Source organism: Pseudonaja textilis, chromosome 2 (genome assembly GCF_049901715.1).
Source record: "Pseudonaja textilis isolate UNSWEBS1 chromosome 2, rPseTex1.2, whole genome shotgun sequence".
Classification (NCBI taxonomy): domain Eukaryota; kingdom Metazoa; phylum Chordata; class Lepidosauria; order Squamata; family Elapidae; genus Pseudonaja; species Pseudonaja textilis.
The window spans coordinates 15,928,892-15,948,585 of record NC_141991.1 but is presented as its reverse complement, the minus strand read 5'-3'; the positions used below and the strand labels follow the sequence as shown (position 1 = coordinate 15,948,585).

General features: G+C 40.2%; 1 pseudogene across 1 annotated transcript; it reads right to left on the bottom strand.

Moving 5' to 3' along the window:
- Positions 1 to 469: 469 nt before the first annotated feature.
- Positions 470 to 18,701, bottom strand: LOC113452304 (vomeronasal type-2 receptor 26-like; annotated as a pseudogene). Its single transcript, XR_015741529.1, has 7 exons — positions 18,691 to 18,701; positions 13,819 to 14,109; positions 9,317 to 10,117; positions 4,743 to 4,970; positions 2,773 to 2,899; positions 2,587 to 2,660; positions 470 to 1,445 (listed from the first exon to the last, which is right to left on the bottom strand). The product of XR_015741529.1 is annotated as a vomeronasal type-2 receptor 26-like (transcript).
- Positions 18,702 to 19,694: the final 993 nt, after the last annotated feature.

The window sequence follows — 19,694 nt, the reverse complement described above, 5'->3', positions numbered from 1 at the left end:
ATAGGGAGGCAGATGTGGAGAATGTTGAGAAATCTAATGGCTCATGAAAGAGATAGAGAAGCATGGTGGTTCACAAGGTTAGAATGCTGGGCTGACAACCAGCAGGCTCATGTTCGAGACCTGTTGTTGCTGCAGATCAGGGTGAGCTGCTGTCACACACTCCAGCTCCTGCGAGATAATCCTGAGTAGATAAATGGGTACTACTTTGGTGTTCTGACATGAAAGAAGAAGAATGGGAGAGATGTGGGAAAATTGAAGTTTGGCAACAAGAGCAGCATCAAGGAAAAAGTGGAGAATACATTGCAGTGGACATGGAAAGAAGAAGTAGGAGACTTGGTTGCTCACTCATTCCAATCCTTTAAAAACATGAATTCAATTCTGGACTTTCTATGTTTTCTTAAAAAAGATTCACACCTGGACAGGGCATCTTTAATTCTTTATTATCATCAAAAAGGTGAAGTAACTAATGGCTATAATAAAGTTATTTTAAAGATATGTTTTGAATTATGCACACTCCATAAAAAAGAAGTATCAAATTCAGCCTTCCTCATTTTTTTTTCATCATGAGATGCTCCTTCATGTTCATGTGAGGTTTCAGGACAATGATGTAACATTTGGGGACAAAGATGCAGCCCAGTAAACCCAGGCTGGAGGTCAGGCTGGAGAAGATCTGCACAGCCACCATGTATTTCCCTTTTGTGCTCAGGTAGGTGGGGACAAAGGAGATCCAAACACTGCAAAAAATCAGCATGCTGGAGGTAATCAGTTTAGCTTCGTTGAAAGTCTCTGGCAGCTTGCGGGCCAGGAAAGCCACCAAGAAGCAGACAACAGCCAGAAATCCCATATACCCAAGGGCAGAGTAGAGCATGGCAACTGAGCCTTCATGACATTGTAACAGGATCTGTCCTGCTTGAGAATGCATGTCAACATCTGGGAATGGGGGAGCAAGTCCAAGCCATATGAATTCCTATCTGAATCCCTGAGCAGAAGAAGACAATTGAGTTGGCCAGATGCTTCCCCAGCCATTTCCTCATCCTGCTGCCTGGCTTTGCAGCTAAAAATGCTGCCACCACCATTATAGTCTTGGCCAACAAGGAAGATAAAGCAACTGAGAAAACAATACTAAAAGTGGTTTGCCGAAGAAGGCAGGTTATTTTTGGGGGATGACCAATGAACAGGAAGGAGGCCAAGAAGGAAAGGAGGAGAAAGACCAGAAGAATATAGGTGAGATCCCGGTTGTTGGCTTTGACTATAGGAGTTTCTCGGTATTTAATAAAAATGTATAGAACAAAGCCAGTGGCTAGAGACAAAATAAAGGCAGAAATAGACAAGATTAAACCTAAGGTTTCTTCATAGGACAAGAAACTTATAACTTTGGGATCACACTGGTCTCGCTTCTTATTGGAGTGCTGATCATCTGGACACCTTTTGCAAATGAGCAGCATCTGAAAAACAGAAGCAATGTTTTGATTAATTAGCAGATACTTTATACTCCTAATTGTCTGCACGTATAAATTCGACAGTCTCACCCATATTACATAAACCTATTTTGGAAGGAGAACATTGTAAAGGGAATAGATGCAAGCAACATTTAATTGTGCTTGAATAGAATCAAATGTTGCTGTATAATAAACCAAAGAGCAGTGAGCAGATAGTGAGCAGATTCTATAGAAATTCCAGATTCAAATGCAGAGTGGTGCAATTGATATGCCAGGAAAAAAATTGATCATTGTTTTTTTAATCTTAGCTGAAGTAACCAGCTGTCCATTATGGAAAGCAGTATGTTTGCCCAGAGGAGATTTTGATCTGATCTATCAGGGATCCTTGCAAGGCTGGTGTCATAGAACATGTTTTGCATACAGGAAATTCCAGCATCATCCACAAACAGTTCAAAAGGAATTATCAGAACAGTCTTTCAATGATATTTTGATAGGTCTCTGCCAAGCAGAGTAGATAGTAGTCTGGTGAGGGTCAATATTTACTGTTACGGTGTTTTTCATTCACCACCTTTTGTGCTTCTTGATTGATAACATTGAGAGCCAACATAGTATAATTATCAAGGCACCGGGCTAACTACCTTTTTTGGGATCATGTAAACAATAATCCCAGATTGTTGCAATTACAATAGACTGTAAAAAGATATTACTTTTAATTACTTGAAAAGTGTTGCTAATTTGGAACTCCTGCAGGTTCTGAAGGATCTCTCTGAAGGACATAGAGAACTCAATTTGATCAGTGAGACAAAAGCTCTCCAGTCTGCATGTTTGAAAGTTCACCCAAAGTAAAGCCTTGGTCTTCCCAATGAAACTCCCTGTTACCTGAAGATGTTACCTAGCTTGGTAATGAAACATTTGGAAAACAACCCATGAGCTCGGAGAATGAACCTTTACCCTCATCCTACACCCAATCTATAGATAATTTGCCACTATTGGAAAGTCCCTGTCTCTGGTTTATGAGCCTCTCTTTTGGACTGCTTCTAAATTAATAACCAAACTCATTTTAACCTGGCATAAGAAGGAAGTTATCAAATGCAAAGGGAAATATTTGTATTCATTATTTTTAATTGGATTGAAGTTGAAACTTTACTTTTGACCTTGCTGAACATTCTTTTTGAACTGTATCCCTAAGCTTGTCAGTTAAAAGAAAATCATGATCTATGGCTAAAAATATTTGCCCCACCAGCGAAGGCACACATAACCTCCATATTGAAGGTTCTAGACAACTTCAGGAATCCTGTAGAATAGTTTTATGGTTTGCTCCAAAGCCACCTACCTTCTTGCATGGAAATTGTTCCTTCTACACAACGAGAACAGTCATAGCAGCAGATTGGTGCTCCCTCTCTGGTGAGCTTGGTGTATCCTGGGTGACAACTTTCAGTACATCTAGACAAAGGGAACTTCTAAATGTAAAAGTGAAGAGTGAATTAGAGGGTTATTTTTATGAATGGCAATGAAAAGTGAGATCAATCAACCAATGGAACAGAAGTTGCCTTCGGAAGTTGTGAGAGCTTCATCACTTGAGACTTTCAAGAAGAGGTTGGACTGCTGTTTGTCAGAAATGGTTTAGGGCAGGGGTGTCAAACTCAAGGCCCAGGGGCTGGATCTGGCCTGTGGAGTGCTTAGATCTGGCCCACAGGGCCACCTTGGAAACAGCACAGGACCAGCCTGCAGTACCTCTTTCAGTGAAAATGTAGTTTGGGAGGGCCATGTTTTTACTGGGAGAGGGTTGCTCATTTTCACTGGCAGATTGTTCAGGCTACCACAGGTGCCCCTGACATGAGTGACATCAGCTGGTCAAGCCCACCCTGGCCAGGTGTCCCCCCCACAAGGTCAAACACAACCCTAATGCAGCCCTCAATGAAATTGAGACAATCCTAGGTGGGGGGATTGGACAAGATGACCTACAAGTTCCCTTCCAACTCAGTTAATATGTAATCTGAATCACAGAGTGGGTTCTCACCCTGGCTTAAACTGAACTCACAATAAAATCATTGAGCCTAATCACTGATGAGTTTACCCCTTGGGATCCGAGGATCCTTTCTGGCAGCAGGATTTGGGGTGGAGCAGAGGAGAAACTATTCCAGCTCATTCTTGACTTCTTCTTAATCCAAAAGTGGTAAAGAATCTATACTTGCCAAACCTCTTGACCCTATATGCCAGTTATGCCCTGTCATAAAACTCAAGAATATACTTCAAAGCTTATTTCTAAGTTTAATGTGAATATTTTTTTTCCCAGAAACTCATTTTCAACATCATATTCCTTTTCTGAAAGATCTTCAGAAGGAGTTCCACTCCAGCAGGATTTTTTCCCAATAGTCCTCTTAAAATTCAAAAGAGAATGACAGTTCATCAAGTTTCACCAAACTATGTTCAATTCTCAAAGTCAGCCTGGAAAAAAAATCCCTGAAGTTTTCTTGATTAGATTTTGGAAGTAGTTTGCTCTTCCCTCTTTTCTAGGAGTGAGAGAGATCAACTGATCCAAGGTTATTAAACTGGCTTTGTGCCCAAATAGGGCTGGAATTCTTCCACTTATTAGCTTACACCAAACTGGCTCTCATTTAAAAATATCTCTCTCTCTCCCTCTCCTCTCTCTCTCCTTTCCCTCTCTCCTTCTTTCTCTCTCTCCCTCTCTGCTTCCTTCTCTCTCTCTCTCTCTTCCTCCTCTCTCTCCCTCCTCTCTCTCCTCTCCCTGTCTATCCCACTCTCCTTCCTTCTCTCCCTCCCTCCCTCCTTCCTTCTCTCTTTCTCCCTCCTCTCTCCCTCCTCTCTACCCCTTCTCTCTCCCTCGTGTCTCTCCCTCTCCCTCCTATCTCTCTCCCTCTCCCTCTCGTGTCTTCCTTTAATATACCAAATAGTTCTGAAATCCAAATCTCTGAGAATAAATCTAATCCTAATGTAGAAATGTTTGGCTTGCTTAATAAATAACTGACAACGCAAAAATGCCTCTATAGTGTTCCTAAACTAGACCATTATGAATACCTTTCTGTGTGTTTGGTGTAGTAAGAGGCCACCCTTCACAGCTTTATTGTGCTTCCTGTCTTAGCTTACATAGATTTCACAGCTGGTGTTCTTCACAGTATCTAAGAACATATAATTCTACGCAACGTCTAGTGCATGAATGAAACTTTAAAATGCATTAAGGACAGCTAAGCCCCATTGAATTCAGTGGGATTTATTTTTTAAGCAGATGTGCACAAGATGTACATCTAAATAATAAAAACCAAACCAAACAGTATCAAGTACCTTATTAAATGATATTGGCCACAGAATGGCACTTTGATCAACGGAGACCTTGACTTCTGAGGAGGCCTCATTTTCTACACTTCCAACTTTCACCTCAGAAGTAGATTTGTTGGGAAACAGAGCCCACTGAATGATATCAAATCCAGCAGCAGGATCTTCATCCTTCTCCAAATAGCCTCCATCTGCACTAAAATTGGAAACCTGGAAGTTTTTCAGGAACGGATGAAGCTGTAATGACACAGGAAACCAGACCTGTAACTTACACATTCCAATCTGAGCCTTGATCTACTGTTTTCACAACTATTATTATTACCTTTATTGTCAGAATACAACATGTGCACAATGAGATTGGCTGAGCCTCCCTTCCTGCACTCCCCCCCAACACACCTCACAGTGAGGACAGAAGTCCCCAACCCAGTCCCAATCTTATTACTCTATGTGACCTTGTTGCACAATGTGCCAGCCCCACAAGTCTATCAGACTATGTTGACATGAAGTTATTTTCCATTCAGGAGTCTGACAGCCCATGGGTAGTAACAGTTCTTCAGCCTGTTGGTGCAGCTGGCTATGCTTCTATATTTCCTGCCCGATGGTAGGAGAGTGAAGAAGTGCTGACTGGGATGTGAGTCGTCCCTGAGAATTTTCCTCACTCTTCTAAGGCAGCGAGATGTCATCTAGTGGTATCAGGGAACAGCCCATGATGTTTTGTGCTGTGCTCACCACCCTCTATAATGTCTTTCTACCCGTGGCTGCCAAGCCAAGCATACCACACCATAATGCAATATGTGAGGACGCTTTCTATTGTGGACTGGTAAAAGGAGGTCATCAGTCATTGTTCCACTTTATTCTTTCACACAAGATCCTAAGGAAATGGAGTCTCTGTTGGGCCTTTCTGGCCACCTGGGTTATGTTGGTTTTCAAGGTGAGATCTTCACTGAGGTAGACTCCCAGGAATTTATAGGAGGAAACTCTCTCCACACAGTCCCCCTCGATGTAAAGTGGGGTGGGTTCCTCTCTATTAACTACAGGTAATCCTTGACTTACAATCATTAATTTAGTGTCCATTCAAAGGTACAAAGGTAATGAAAAACTGACATATGACTGGTATTCACACTTATGACCATTGCAGCATCCCAATGGTCACACATGGTCAACATTTGGGCTCTTGGCAACTGGCATGAATTTATGACCGTTGCACTGTCCTGGGGTCATGTGATGACCACTTGTAACCTTCCCAGCTTGCTTTTGGCAAGCAAAGTCAATGGAGGAAGCCAGATTCACTTAACAACCACAGTGATCCACTTAATGACTGTGGTAAAAAGTAAAAAAAATGGGGCATAACTCATTTAACTGTCTTGCTTAGTAACTGAAATGTTGGGCTTAGATCTGGTCGTAAGTTGATAACCACCTGTATTATTATGAATTGGGATTGTCTGAATATATTTATGGAGATTCTCAGTCATCCAAGTCATGGTTATCCCAAAGGTGCTTTTTCAAGAGGCAACACAGACCTCCTTATTTTTCTTTGAAGACATTTCACTTCTCATCCAAGAAGCTTCTTCACTATCCAGTCAGAGCTGAAGAAGCTTCTGGGATGGGAACCAAAACATCTTCAAAGAAAAACAAGGAAGTCCAGTTGCCTCTTGAAAAAGCACCTTTGGGATGGTCTGAAAATCTCATTTTCTTCAGCTCGGTGCTTCTGTCTGGAAAGCAACTCAGGGAAATATCTCCTTTCTTCCCTAAGAAAAGCTAGATCTTGCCTAGATATGCCTTGTGAAATACTTGAATGGATCACCTTTTGTCACTTATAAGTTTAGTGTCCATGAGAACCTGAACTTCTAGAGAGTAAATATGAAAATACAAACATTTTTTGTATGAACTAAGGACTTCATCATTTCTGAGACTATACCTTAATTTATTCAAAACTCCAACTTTCACTATCTCTGTCTCACATCATGTGAAATCAGTGAAATGGAAATCGTGCAGTTTGTTCCTGCTACTTGAAACCATTGCTAATCTTGTGCTAGGCCAATCTCACACTTTAAGCCTAATCTATTCATTTTACGCATTTCCTTGAGTTGATGGGCAGAGTCCTGAAATGATGAGAATAGCCTTGAATCCAAATCCACTCCATTCCTGCTCAGTGAAGTCATTGGAGAAAGATTTTCTTTCTTAAAGTTGCAACCACTTGCACTGACTACCAGCATGTTCCTGGGTCAAAGCAAGGTGCTGGGTGCACCTTTAAAGACCTACATGGCTTGGTATGGGTTACTGTGGACTGTCTTTTTCCAAAAGTTGCTGACCATCAGATTTAGGATGCTGCAAGAGCCCATAAGCTGAAGAGTGTTGACTGGCAGGAACTACAAGATGGGCCTTGTCTTCTGTAGCCTTTGAATTATGGAATGTTCTTCCCTCACAGATTATAATAGCTCCCATTCTCTTGACCTTTCATAGGTCAACATCCATGCAGCCCTTAGCACATTCTAAGTACAAGACTTTCATAAGGCTTTAAAAACCTGGCTCTGTATCCAGGCCTTGGCTTAGAATGGGCTAAGGCAGGGGTGTCAAACTCAAGGCCTTAAATCTGGCCGGCAGGACCAGCCTGGAAATAGCAAAGTAAATAGCAAATGATCATTCTATTGTTTTGGTCGGCAGGGTATTGCAAGAGGCATCCATCCTGGCCGGCCTGCAGAGGAGAACTACAATGCTGATCTGGCCCTCAAAGAAATCCAGTTTGACATCCCTGATGGGCTGTCTGCTAAAATAAAGCAAGGTCATACACATACTTCAAAGTAAATCAGGAAGCATGTAATTGTGGAGTCTGTCTGGCAAGAACAAAGAATTCTTATCCACAGGAAATATGCAAGTGTAAATCTTGTAACAATCCTGGCTAATTAGAAATCTGATAAAAGTAACACGAGTTAGACAACTTGCAGACCGCAGCTAAAAGTAAGGATTACTTACTTTTAAGAGATGGCCTGCAGCAAATCAAATGTGTATTAGCTAACTCCCAGGGCATACATTAGCCAAGATTTGAGAATAGGGACAGCTGGAGACCAATAGAACAAACTTTAGAATTATTACTAAAATGTTTATTAGATGATACTTCTTATTATCTCACTTTGTCCCACCTTCTCCTTTAGTGAAAATGTATAAAACTTACTCAATCCTTTGTTCTTGGCTCTTGGCATTTTGACCAGGAGCCCTTTTCCTTGGAGTACTCCAATAAAAAGCAATCAGAAAACCTGCACCTCATGGGTGCAGACCCAAATTGGGCTCAGATCCAAATTGGGGACAACATCCTGTGCTAAGGGATGCATTTTTTGCCTTTAGTTAATTGATTAACTATCTTGGCTGTTATACGCATTTATGTTTGGTTGTTGATATTGTTTTATTGTTTAGCAATAACAATAGCACTTAGACTTATATACTTCTCCATAGTACTTTACAGAATTCTCTGAGCGGTTTACAATATTGCCATTTTGCCCCCCAACAATCTGGATCCTCATTTTATCAACCTCGGAAAGATGGAAGTCTGAGTCAACTTGAGCCAGTCAAGATCGAACTTTGGGCTATGGTCAGTTTGCCTGTAATACTGCAATCTAAGCACTGCATCACCATGGCTCCTTTATAATTGTTTTAACTGTTTTATAATTTTAGAATTGTAAGTCACCCAGGGTCCCTTGGCTGAGATGGATAGCTACAGAAAATGTATAAAAAATTTTTTTAAAGGCAAGTGGATAGGGATAAGTGATTGAGCTTATATAATTAAATATTCAAATATTTGGTTATGGAAAGAGAGAAGAAGGGAAGAGGGAAGAAGAAGGGAGGGAGAGGGAGAGGGGGAAGGGGGAAGAGGGAGAGGGAGAGAGAAAGAGAAGGAATTTGGGATGTGGTCTTAAAAAGTTGATGATGGGTACTATATGTCCCTGGAACTACTGCATATTCCCACAGTTCTTACCTCAGGGGTTTCAAAGTCATGACCCATTGGCTGGATGCATCACACGCTGGCCATGCCCACCCCTGATTTAGCGAAGGGGGGGGGAATGTCATAATACATCACATGACAACAATGTGATGATGTAAGTTTGACACCCCTGCTTTACCTGATGCTGTAGCCCCTCAAAAGGCTGGAAAGATGTACTGGTTTTGTTACATCTTGCTTTGGCAGGAACTTTCTATGGAGGGAAAAACTTACTCCAAAACACAAAGATATAATTAAGTCTCTGGGTTGCACACTAGAAAAAATGAGGTTAAGTGGTCAAAGAAACAATTTGAGGATTGCTGTGTCATCCTGGTCCTGATTTAATCTCAAATGAATAACAAAACTTCCTTTACATAGAGGCATCCCTCTTTGCTGTTACTACACCCAACCTACACAATCGACTCATACAACGGTTCCCTTTGGAAAGCAACAAATCGCTCCTTCTCCTTAAAACCTTGCAGAACAAACACTAGAGATGGGAAAGTCTCGTTTGAGATACTTCTTCCCATTTTTCCAGCTCTCCACCAGTGGAGAACTGAAGAATTGAAGGAGGGCCATCAGTGGCATTTGAAGGAAGGTAAAATCCTACCTGCCATGGCTGGGGTGCTGGGTGGGCTCCAACCTGCCTTCTCTTCTGGCCCAGTTGAGAGGTATAGGCAGCACTGAGAGTCCAAGACACCACTTGAATTGCATTGCGAATACTGTAGGCATCCTCAGACAAGATTTTTGCAACTACATCTGGGGATAGGATTCCCTGGTTCTCTTTTTCTGTGCATCTTTCCCAAACCTTCCTCGACAGCCCAGAGCTTGAATAGGAACACTAAAACACTGACCGTGCAAACATCTCAAAAGCAATGAAGTCAGAAACAGCACGATCATAGGAGGTTCCTGTCTGTGTCTTGATTACAAATGATAAAAAAGCATGTTTGTGCTGGAGATCAACGATCCTGTATAGCCATCTCGCACTTAGATTTGACAAGGCTGTTACAACCCACACTTTCCCAATGGCTAATTTTTCTCTCCTGTCCATGATTTTGATTATTAATGCCAGTGTCATTACAGTGCTCAAGTCCAGTTGAGAAACAATTGCATTTACTTTACTCTTTCTCAAGTATAACAGCAGGTCTTTTTCCCAATCAAAATTGAGCACCGGGATGCTTTCTGAGAAGGCAACGCAAACTCCTTTCTTGAGGGCTGCAGGCACAAATGTCTTTCTGAACTTTTCCCCATTTTCATTGTCTGGTGCAAGGAGGCAGATCCAGGTCCATTGGAAATGGAGGAATAGCTCGACAATGACCAAGTGAGGAGGTTCTTGTCTTGGACCCAACCAGTAAGAGAAAGGAAAATGATACTTATTCTCAGAAGCATGACTGATGATTCCATAGTTGATCTAAGATGAAATAGAAAAGTTAGTTGATCTTCCTTCCTTTCTTCCTTCCTTCCTTCTGCCTGCCTTATAGTTGCATTTCTTCCTCCCCCCCCGCCCTCTATTACACCTTCAGCTCCTTGTAGATGGGTTGGAATCACATGAAAGACACTGTGAGCCATTGTCCTGGAGGGAAGTCAAGTGGTTGTAGTTACTGGAAAGGAAAACCAGGCAGGCAAATTTTGTGCCATTATATTTGTCAGCCATCAAGGATGGAGAGCATTTATGTTATTAAAAGCTGCAGTGGCGCAGGGTTACCAGAGTACAGTACTGCAGGCTACTTCTGCTGACTGCTGGCTGCCTGTAATTTGGCAGTTCGAATCTCACCAGGCTCAAGGTTGACTCAGCCTTCCATTCTTACGAGGTGGGTAAAATGAGGAGCCAGATTGTTGGGGGGCAATTTGCTGATCCTGTAAACCACTTAGAGAGGGCTGTAAAGCACTGTGAAGTGGTATATAAGCCTAAGTGCTATTACTATTGCTATTTTAAGACCAAATCCAATTCAGTATCAAGAAGGGAGGGCATTGGTTTTATATTTATATAAATACATGCATTATTACACACATGCACTATTCTTTTTCTGGATAAGTTCATTATGCAAAGCAATGAAACAGAATAATAATTTGTAAGATTTTTTTTAAACCTGAAGAAACTATATTAAAAAAGGAAACCTAATAAAATGTAGGTCACACCAATTCCACTCATTACATCTATCCCTATTTTGTACCCTTAGAAATCATCCTTCTTTCCACATGTTCATAAACCTCTTCACACCTCGTATTTTGTTCTTTAAATTTTTCACTTACTATATTTCTTTTCCATGTGTTATCAACTCATTCAACCAAGGTTAAATTATCTTGGTCTTCCCATTCCTTTCAACCAGTGGTGGGATTCAAAATTTTTTACTACTGGTTATGTGGGCGTGGCATGGCTTGGTGGGTGTGGCTTGGTGGGCATGGCAGGGGAAGGATACTGAAAAATCCCCATTCCCACCCCACCCCACTAACCTGCTTTCCATCTCTGTTCTCTTGTGCAGGGCACCAAAAGAAGACCCAGCCAATCAGTTGGGACTTGAGAGGCAGATAATAGATTGGGGTGGGCCAGTCAGAGGTGGTTTTTGCTGGTTCTCCAAACTACTCAAATGTTCCACTACCGGTTCTCCAGAACTGGTCAGAACCTGCTGAATACAACCTCTGCTTCCAACCCTTCCTTCATCCTTTCTTCAATATTTCTTTTGCAATTTGATTCCAATTCATTCTTTCTTTATGACTATGTACCAAATGCACATCTATTATCACTTTTTGTAATGATCATTCTCTTATCTGTATTTTTTCATTCTTGCCCTTTTTCACTTCATCATTCTATCAAACATTCTTTTTCAAATTTCACATTTCCTTTACTTCTGGAGCACTCTGTGATGTCATTCTTTTCGCTCTCTTGCAAGCGTCTCCCTTTCTTTACATCCTCTTTCAGTTTATTTTGGTTTTGTTTTAAAACCACATCATACATAAGTGCCAAGCAGATGAAAAGAAAAATGTGAAAACATTGTGAAAAAAAATTCTTACAAGTCTTTTAATCTTTTTGATGAAACTAACTGAGATAGCTAAACTGACTGCTTTAAATAAAGAAAAAATACAGCTAACTTTGTTTCCACTTGGAAACCATTCCTGGACTTTGTGCTTGAGGTGGAAAAAAATTAAACATTGGGTTTTGCTGATTAGATATGTTTGTTGTAATAAAAAATGACTAGTATATATTACCATGTAAAAGCAAAAAAGTTAAGGCTGTACAGGTGAAACTCAAAAAATTAGAATATCGTGCAAAAGTTCATTTATTTTAGTAATGCAACTTAAAAGGTGAAACTAATATATGAGATAGACTCATTACATGCAAAGCACAATAGTTTGAGCTGTGATTTATAATTGTAATGATTATGGCTTACAGCTCATGAAAACCCCAAATCCACAATCTCAGAAAATTAGAATATATACATGCAATCAATAAAACAAGGATTGTACATTGAACAATATTGGACCTCTGAAAAGTATAAGCATGCATATGTACTCAGTACTTAGTTTGGGCCCCGTATGCAGCAATTACTGCCTCAATGCAGCGTGGCATGGAAGCTATCAGCCTGTGGCACTGCTGAGGTGTTATGGAAGACCAGGATGCTTCAATAACAGCCTTCAGCTCTTCTGCATTGTTCGGTCTCATGTCTCTCATCTTTCTCTTGGCAATGCCCCATACATTCTCTATGGGGTTCAGGCCAGGTGAGTTTTCTGTCCAATCAAGCACAGTAATCCCATGATCATTGAACCAGGTTTTGGTGCTTTTGGCAGTGTGGGTAAGTGCCATGTCCTGCTGGAAAATGAAGTCAGCATCCCCATAAAGCTTGTCTGCAGAAGGAAGCATGAAGTGCTCCAAAATCTCCTGGTAGACAACTGCATTGACCCTGGACTTAATGAAGCACAGCGGACCAACACCAGCAGATGACATCGCTCCCCAAATCAACACAGACTGTGGAAACTTCACACTGGACTTCAAGCATCTTGCAGCGTGTGCCTCTCCATTCTTCTCCAGACTCTGGGTCCTTGGTTTCCAAATGAGATGCAAAAGTTGCTCTCATCAGAAAAGAGGACGTTGGACCACTCAGCAACAGACCAGTTCTGTTTTTCTTTAGCCCAGGTGAGACACTTGTGATGGTGTTTGTTGTTCAGGAGTGGCTTGACAAGAGGAATATCACATTTGAAGCCCATGTCCAGGATCTGTCTGTGTGTGGTGGCTCTTGATGCACTGACTCCAGCCTCAGTCCACTCCTTATGAAAGTCCCCAACACTTTTGAATGGCCTTTTCTTGACAATCCTCTCCAGGTTGCGGTCATCCCTGGTGCTTGTGCACCTTTTTCTTCCACACCTTTCCCTTCCACATAACTTTCTATTAATGTGCTTTGATGCAGCACTTTGGGAACATCCAACTTCTTTTGCAATTGCCTTTTGAGGCTTTCCCTCCTAATGGAGGGTGCTAATGGTGGTTTTCTGCACAACTGTCAGGTCAGCAGTCTTTCCCATGATTGTCATTCCTACTGAACCAGACTGAGAGACCATTTAAAGGCTTAGGAACCCTTTGCAGTTGTTATGGCTTAACTAGCTGATTAGAGTGGGACACTTTGAGCTTAGAATATTGAACCTTTTCACAATATTCTAATTTTCTGAGATTGTGGATTTGGAGTTTTCATGAGCTGTAAGCCATAATCATCTCAATTATGTCACAGCATGGCTTGAACTATCTTGCTGTGCATGTAATGAGTCTATCTCATATATTAGGTTCACCTTTTAAGTTGCATTACTGAAATAAATGAACTTTTGCACAATATTCTAATTTTTTGAGTTTCACCTGTATCTTTTATTTTACAGTGCTAAAAAGAATTGGAAGTCAATGCTTTTCTTTCTTTCCCCCGTTTTCCCCTATCCTTTTTCCTATTTTTCCCCCTTTACTTGTATTTTATGTTTTGATGAACTAATAAATATTTCAAATGGCAAAAGTCTTTTAAGCATTTAATATCTGACAACTGCCTCTAGATTTATTTCATGATATCCACCAAGATCTGCTTCTGGACACATCTGGAAAATTTGTAAAGTGGACTTATTTTCAGTTTATATTCCTACCTGCAGGATCTTGTAGGTGCCCAACATAGCTGCAACATAATGAAAGAGCTCAGAATCTGTCTCTTCCAGAACAGCAAACAATTTTTTTTCCTTCCACACCTGTAGTTTGGGACAGTCTTTTGGCCAATGGAGAGTAAATCTATCATGGCTTCATGGGTTATTCTTTCATTCAAATAATTTTCATAGATGTTGTAGCTCAGAGTGATGTTGGGTAAGAGTCTTGGATTCTGGTTGATTTCGTGAATGGCAAAGAAGAAGGGCAAAACATGCCAGTAACTTACATATGGCAAACTGCAACATAAGATATATCAGTGTGATATTTATTGAAGGTTGTCCCTTAGGCCACTTTCAAACATTCAACTAGATTTCAATCTGAGAATTCTACCCAGAAAACCCAGAAATCACAGCCTAAAACTTCAATGGAATAATTATGGCAAAGAAGGATAGGATAGTATCAGTATTTTTCCTTGATACACTGCTGTATAAGAAAGTGTTTTCAATCAATAATTGCTTGTTCTGTTACAAAAAAAAAAAAACAGCATTCCACACTCTTCTAGGTGTAGACTTCTCTGGATGGCTCTGTTAGAAATAGAATCTTCTTGACATCCGTGGGGCTTCTTCCCCAAAGAGAGAAGAGAAAGAAATGTTCTTTATGTCACACAAAATGATCCTCAGAGAAAGCTCCAAAGCTGGTTTTCCTCCCTCAAAATTATGAATTAGGGAGAGAACACAAAAAGAACTTTTCCAGCAAAATGAACACATTTATGATAAAGGCAAAGGGAAAATATCCAGCCAGCTATAGGAATCATCATGCAAATAAGCTTCTATTTGCCATTTTATTTCTTTTTCATTGCCTTAAATATTCAAACTGGTTGAAGCTAAGTATAAATAAAGCAAACCCAAAGTAGTAGAATGCTTTGTTACATCATAGCATTATCTTATTTCTTTATAATTGTCAGCTCTAGAGCATCAGAAGCTTTTTCTGTACATCATTCTGCTGCTATGATTAACAGATTAACAGAGTTGGAAGGGACCTTGTAGATCGTCTAATCTAACCCTCCACCCAAGCAGGAGACCCTACACCATTTCTGACAAAAGGCAGTCCAGTCTCTTCTTGAAAGTCTCCAGTGATGAAGCTCCCATGACTTCTGGAGGCAAGCTGTTTGATTGGTTGATTGCTCTCACTGTCAGAAAACTTCTCCTTATTTCTAGGTTAAATTTCTCCTTATTCATTTTCCATCCATTATTCCTTGTCTGGCCTACAGATGCTTTGGAGAATAGTTTGACCCCTTCCTCTCTGTGACAGCCCCTCAACTATTGGAACACTGCTATCATGTGTCCCCTGGTCTTTCTCTTCACTAGACTAGCCAGGCCCAATTCCTGTAACCTTTCTTCATAGAGGAATGCAAAGGAATGCAAGAGCATCACCTCGAAGCCTGCAGCTATGCCAGCACCTCAAAGTCAAATGCTGGGAAAGTTTACTAGACAAAAGAGTCCATTACCCAAACAAAATGAAGGAAAAAAAATGACTGCGGGTGAACTGAGGAAAAAGGGGATGTGTAATTATGCTACTTGTGTATAAAACTATCAGAAATAGTTTTGATACTTCTGCATCCATGCCACCTCAGTAAATTGTACTCTTGGAAAATGAAACTGCCCCAGCAATATTTATTTGCTGAATGAACTGCGTGGGATGGTTAATACCATCCTAGTTTCAAAATTCTTTCATTTTTTCTTTCCCTCTTTTTTTCCACTTCCATACCTAAACCCTATGTTTTCTATGTGTTCCTGAGCCAGATCTCTCACCCACTATCCCAAACTAGCTTCTTTGCTCTGTACCATCCCTCTGCTCAAGGCTATTTGTGATGAGGATTGTGATGAGTGATGATTCTCCAAGCTTATGCCCTGTGATGACCCATGGTCTCTCAAAATAATGCAAAACCCAAAACATACATTAAATTCCGGTAATGCCTTCAACTTAAACTTCACTGTTTTTTTAGGCACAGTTTAAAGTCACAAAAGTAAATAATGAGGCAAAACCAAAACAAACCACATTGATGAGAGTTCTGAAGCAAGCCAAGATAACTAATCATAAACTCCAGGAAAATAACTGAGAAGAGGCCATGGGAAGAACACCAGCAAAGATAAACCTCTTTCAAAGTAAACACTAAATTGACTCCAGCAATTCTGACAGTTAAAAACTTATGTACATAGCTCCCAACGGCAAGCCACGAGGAAGATCATGGTAATCTCCTCTTGAGTAGACCTCGCTTTTCCATGATCCTCTCCTCCCTGCGTGACGTAGGATGGATAGGAGATGGGCCTAGATCCTCCTCTGATTGCTCAGCCGGCCTCTGTCCTTCCCCAGCCTCCTCCACTACCTCTGGAGCCACATTCCCACTCCCTGTTGGCTGTTCCTCCTCTGCCTCAGAGTCAGTCTTCACCAGGGGCATAACATGCCCAGGGTTAGGATTCAATTTTTTTAACAACCAGTTCTGTGGGCATGGCTTAGTTGGTGGGTAGTAATGTGACTGGCTGGGTGTGGCCAACTCAATATCACTCACATCGAGGCATCTATCTCCTCACCTGGCTTCTCAGGACTGTGGGGATGCTGCAATAGTCGTAAGTGTGAAAAATGGTCGTCACTTTTTTCAGTGCCATTATAACTTTGAATGGTCACTCCACACAAGCAAAGTACCAGCAAAGGAGTGGAAAAAAACTCCAGAGAAGCTCCAGAGATAGGAACTCTAGTCCTGCCAAGAAGGTAATAAGGGTTAATGGAGAGGCAGTTTCTGTAAGCAACACCAGAATGTTTTCTTCCTTCCTTCCTTACAGGATGAGGCCAGTAATTTCTCCTAACAACCAGTTCTCCAAAGTGCTTAGAATGTTAACAACAGGTTCTAGTGAATACGTGTGAACCTGGAGAATCCCACCCCTGCTTATGCCCCAAACATAGATACAAAAGAGAAGGTAGATGAGTTTTACGGTCAAGTTTGATTTGAAATTGAATACTTAAGCAAGATTGAGTGTTATTTTTGAAGGCTGGAATGTCAAAACAGGAAAGAGCAAGGAGTAAAATGTAGTTATAGGATTAAAGGAGATATGGAATTGCTTCACTGGTAATGTCCTGAACTAACAAAGATGACATCTATATACATGACTACATTATTGATACAAGGAGGTGGAATACGCTGCAAAGTTCTTGAGAAATTATTTGAGAAGTGCCCAGAGTTACTTTAAATAGGAGGCCATACTAATATTTTATAATAAATGAATAATTAAAACAAATTATATTAATGAGATATCTTTTTCTGCCTCTTCCTCTCTCCTTCTGAAAAATTCTGCGTAAAAAAGTTCTGCTTTCTTGATTTGATTTGTCTCTGTTCTTGCCATGTAAACATTAGTCCTTCTGGAATCAGCCATCTATAATTCACCTCCTTTTTCAGTAGCATTTTGGTAAAAAATCGATATTCTCTTCTCATCTCTCTCACTCTTCTGGGTATTTGTTTTAAAAACACAATCTCTTTGTCTTTGTATTTCAACGTCTTCTCTCTTGCCGCTTGTAATATTTGTGTTTTGATGGATTTTTGGGGTAAATCTGATATGGACTTCTCTTGGTAAATTATTTCTCATCGCATATCTTGTGAAAACTCGGTATACCTTGTCTACTCCATCCATCATCTTTTCCTCTGTTATTTCCAAAGCATCATCCAGCATTTCTATCATTATCACAGCCAAATTTTGTCCTTTTTCTTCCTCTATGTTTTGAAATCTGAGATAAAATTCTGACCTCTCCATCTCCCACTTCAGCATCCCACTTTTACCTTGTTCAACCACTGTTAGTCTGCTGTCAATATTTCCAATCTTCTCCTCTCTTTGTTTACCTTCTTCTTTGATTTTTTGGAATCTCTCATCATACTTTGCCATCATTTGTTGAATATTTCCCACTTTTTCGTTGGTCTTCCCTGTTCTTTGTTCAATGTTCTCTATTCTTTGTTCAATAGTATCTGATTTTATCTTGAGATCTTGGATTTCTTGCATAATCACCTGTAAAGTCACTTTTTCTTGTTCTTTATCTTGCTTTAATATTGTCTGGATTAAACGCTGTCCTCCAGATGGTGGGGAGGCAGAAGTAGAGATAGAGACACCAGAGGGTATGAGTTTCCTACTCATTTTAAATAATTCAAGACCTTCAAATTCTTTTAAACTTTAATCCAATTGGTAAGGTAGCCAATTATAATCCAAAATGGAAACGCCCAATAGTAAAAAGCCCAATGGTAAAAAGGAAAAAGAAAAAAAATTCTTCAGGTTCTTCTGGACCCTAATCCAATTATGAAATAATCCACAATAAAGGATAAAAATAAAAAGAAGGAAAAAGCCCAATAGTAATAAGGAAAAAAGAACAAAACGAAAGAAAGATTTCTTCAGGTTCTTCACACCTTAATCCAGTTAAAAAATCTCAATAATAAAAAAAAAACCAAAATAGTCCAAGAACATGGATGGAAAAAGCAAAAATCCCAGTGGAAAAGGGGAAAAAAAGAAAAGGAGAAAAATTCTGAGGTTTTCCCTTTAAAATAAAAAGCAAAAATAAAAATATTGCTAAAATAAAAGTTTACAGTAAAGCTGGTAAGGAGGGGTAATGCAACTAAAAGAAGATAAGAAAACACACTGCACTTTGTTTAATTGTCCAAGGCTCTTATTATGACTCTCTTCTCCTCAAGCTTCAAAGCCAAGCCTCAAGTGTTAAATTGTTGATAGAAGTCCAGAAGAACACCTGTAATAATATTCTGCCGTGCTCTTCCCTCTATCTTACAGAATTAAACAGAGTGATTCCAGGTCTGTAAAAAAAGTTAGACAAGACTGTATACTCACTTCTTATTCATTTTGTATGCTGAATGAATATTAAAGAAGTGTAGTTTAGAAGACAAATAATATAGTTTTAAATTGGTGGAAGAAACATCAATAACCTTATGCTATTTATGGATAGTAACATTAATCACATAAGAGAAAGAATTTGTCATAACTACGCAACACATGCGTTTGCATCGAAGCCACAGCAACCTGAAGGATGGCATTCCTCTTCATCAGAATAAACTCTGTATCATAATTATTTGCACGGTCTATGTAAAATGCTGTGAGGTGAAACTCTATGTATTAACCACGATTCATGTGAGTTCATACGAATAAATATCATTAAAAATGGTAATCATAGGTAATAAGGGTAATCAGGGGTAATGAACGGTAATGAGAGGAAATCATTATAAATATCAAGTCCCAGGAAACTCGGGTTAGATCCAACTTTATTTGGTTTGCTAAGCTATTATCTCGGACTCCTTGCGGAGGAAGGATTAAACAATACGCTTTTGTGTTATGAAATACTGAAGTGAAGAGTGTCTTATTTTCTCCCTGCATTTGTGCCAAGGAGTAGCTGAGAGGAAAGTTGGATCTCTTACATCCTATAATATTTCGTTACCTGTGATATTATGGCTGAAGGTACTGCTGTTGATGGAGGTTTTGAGGATGTTTCGGAGGTGGATGTGGATATTGCTGTTGGAGGGGCTGTCGTGGTGCCTGAGCAGCCTTCAATTCAGTTGGACAATAATGTGGTGTCTTTGGAAAGTGAACAAACAAATGATGCAAGATGTGAAAAGGGTCCTCAGCCTGTAGTAAGGCCGAAAATCCGGAAGGAACGGAAAGCAGGATTGGAGTTGAGAGACAATATGAGGGGAAAGGTTTCACAAGGGATACCTCCTACTTTTATGCCGCTGACCTCCAGGACATTTGAGAAGTGGAGAAAACGGCGGATTGCTGATGAAGATGAATGTAGTACTTCTACGACCAGTTTAAATGCTAGTACGTTGGAACTGCTCCATGTC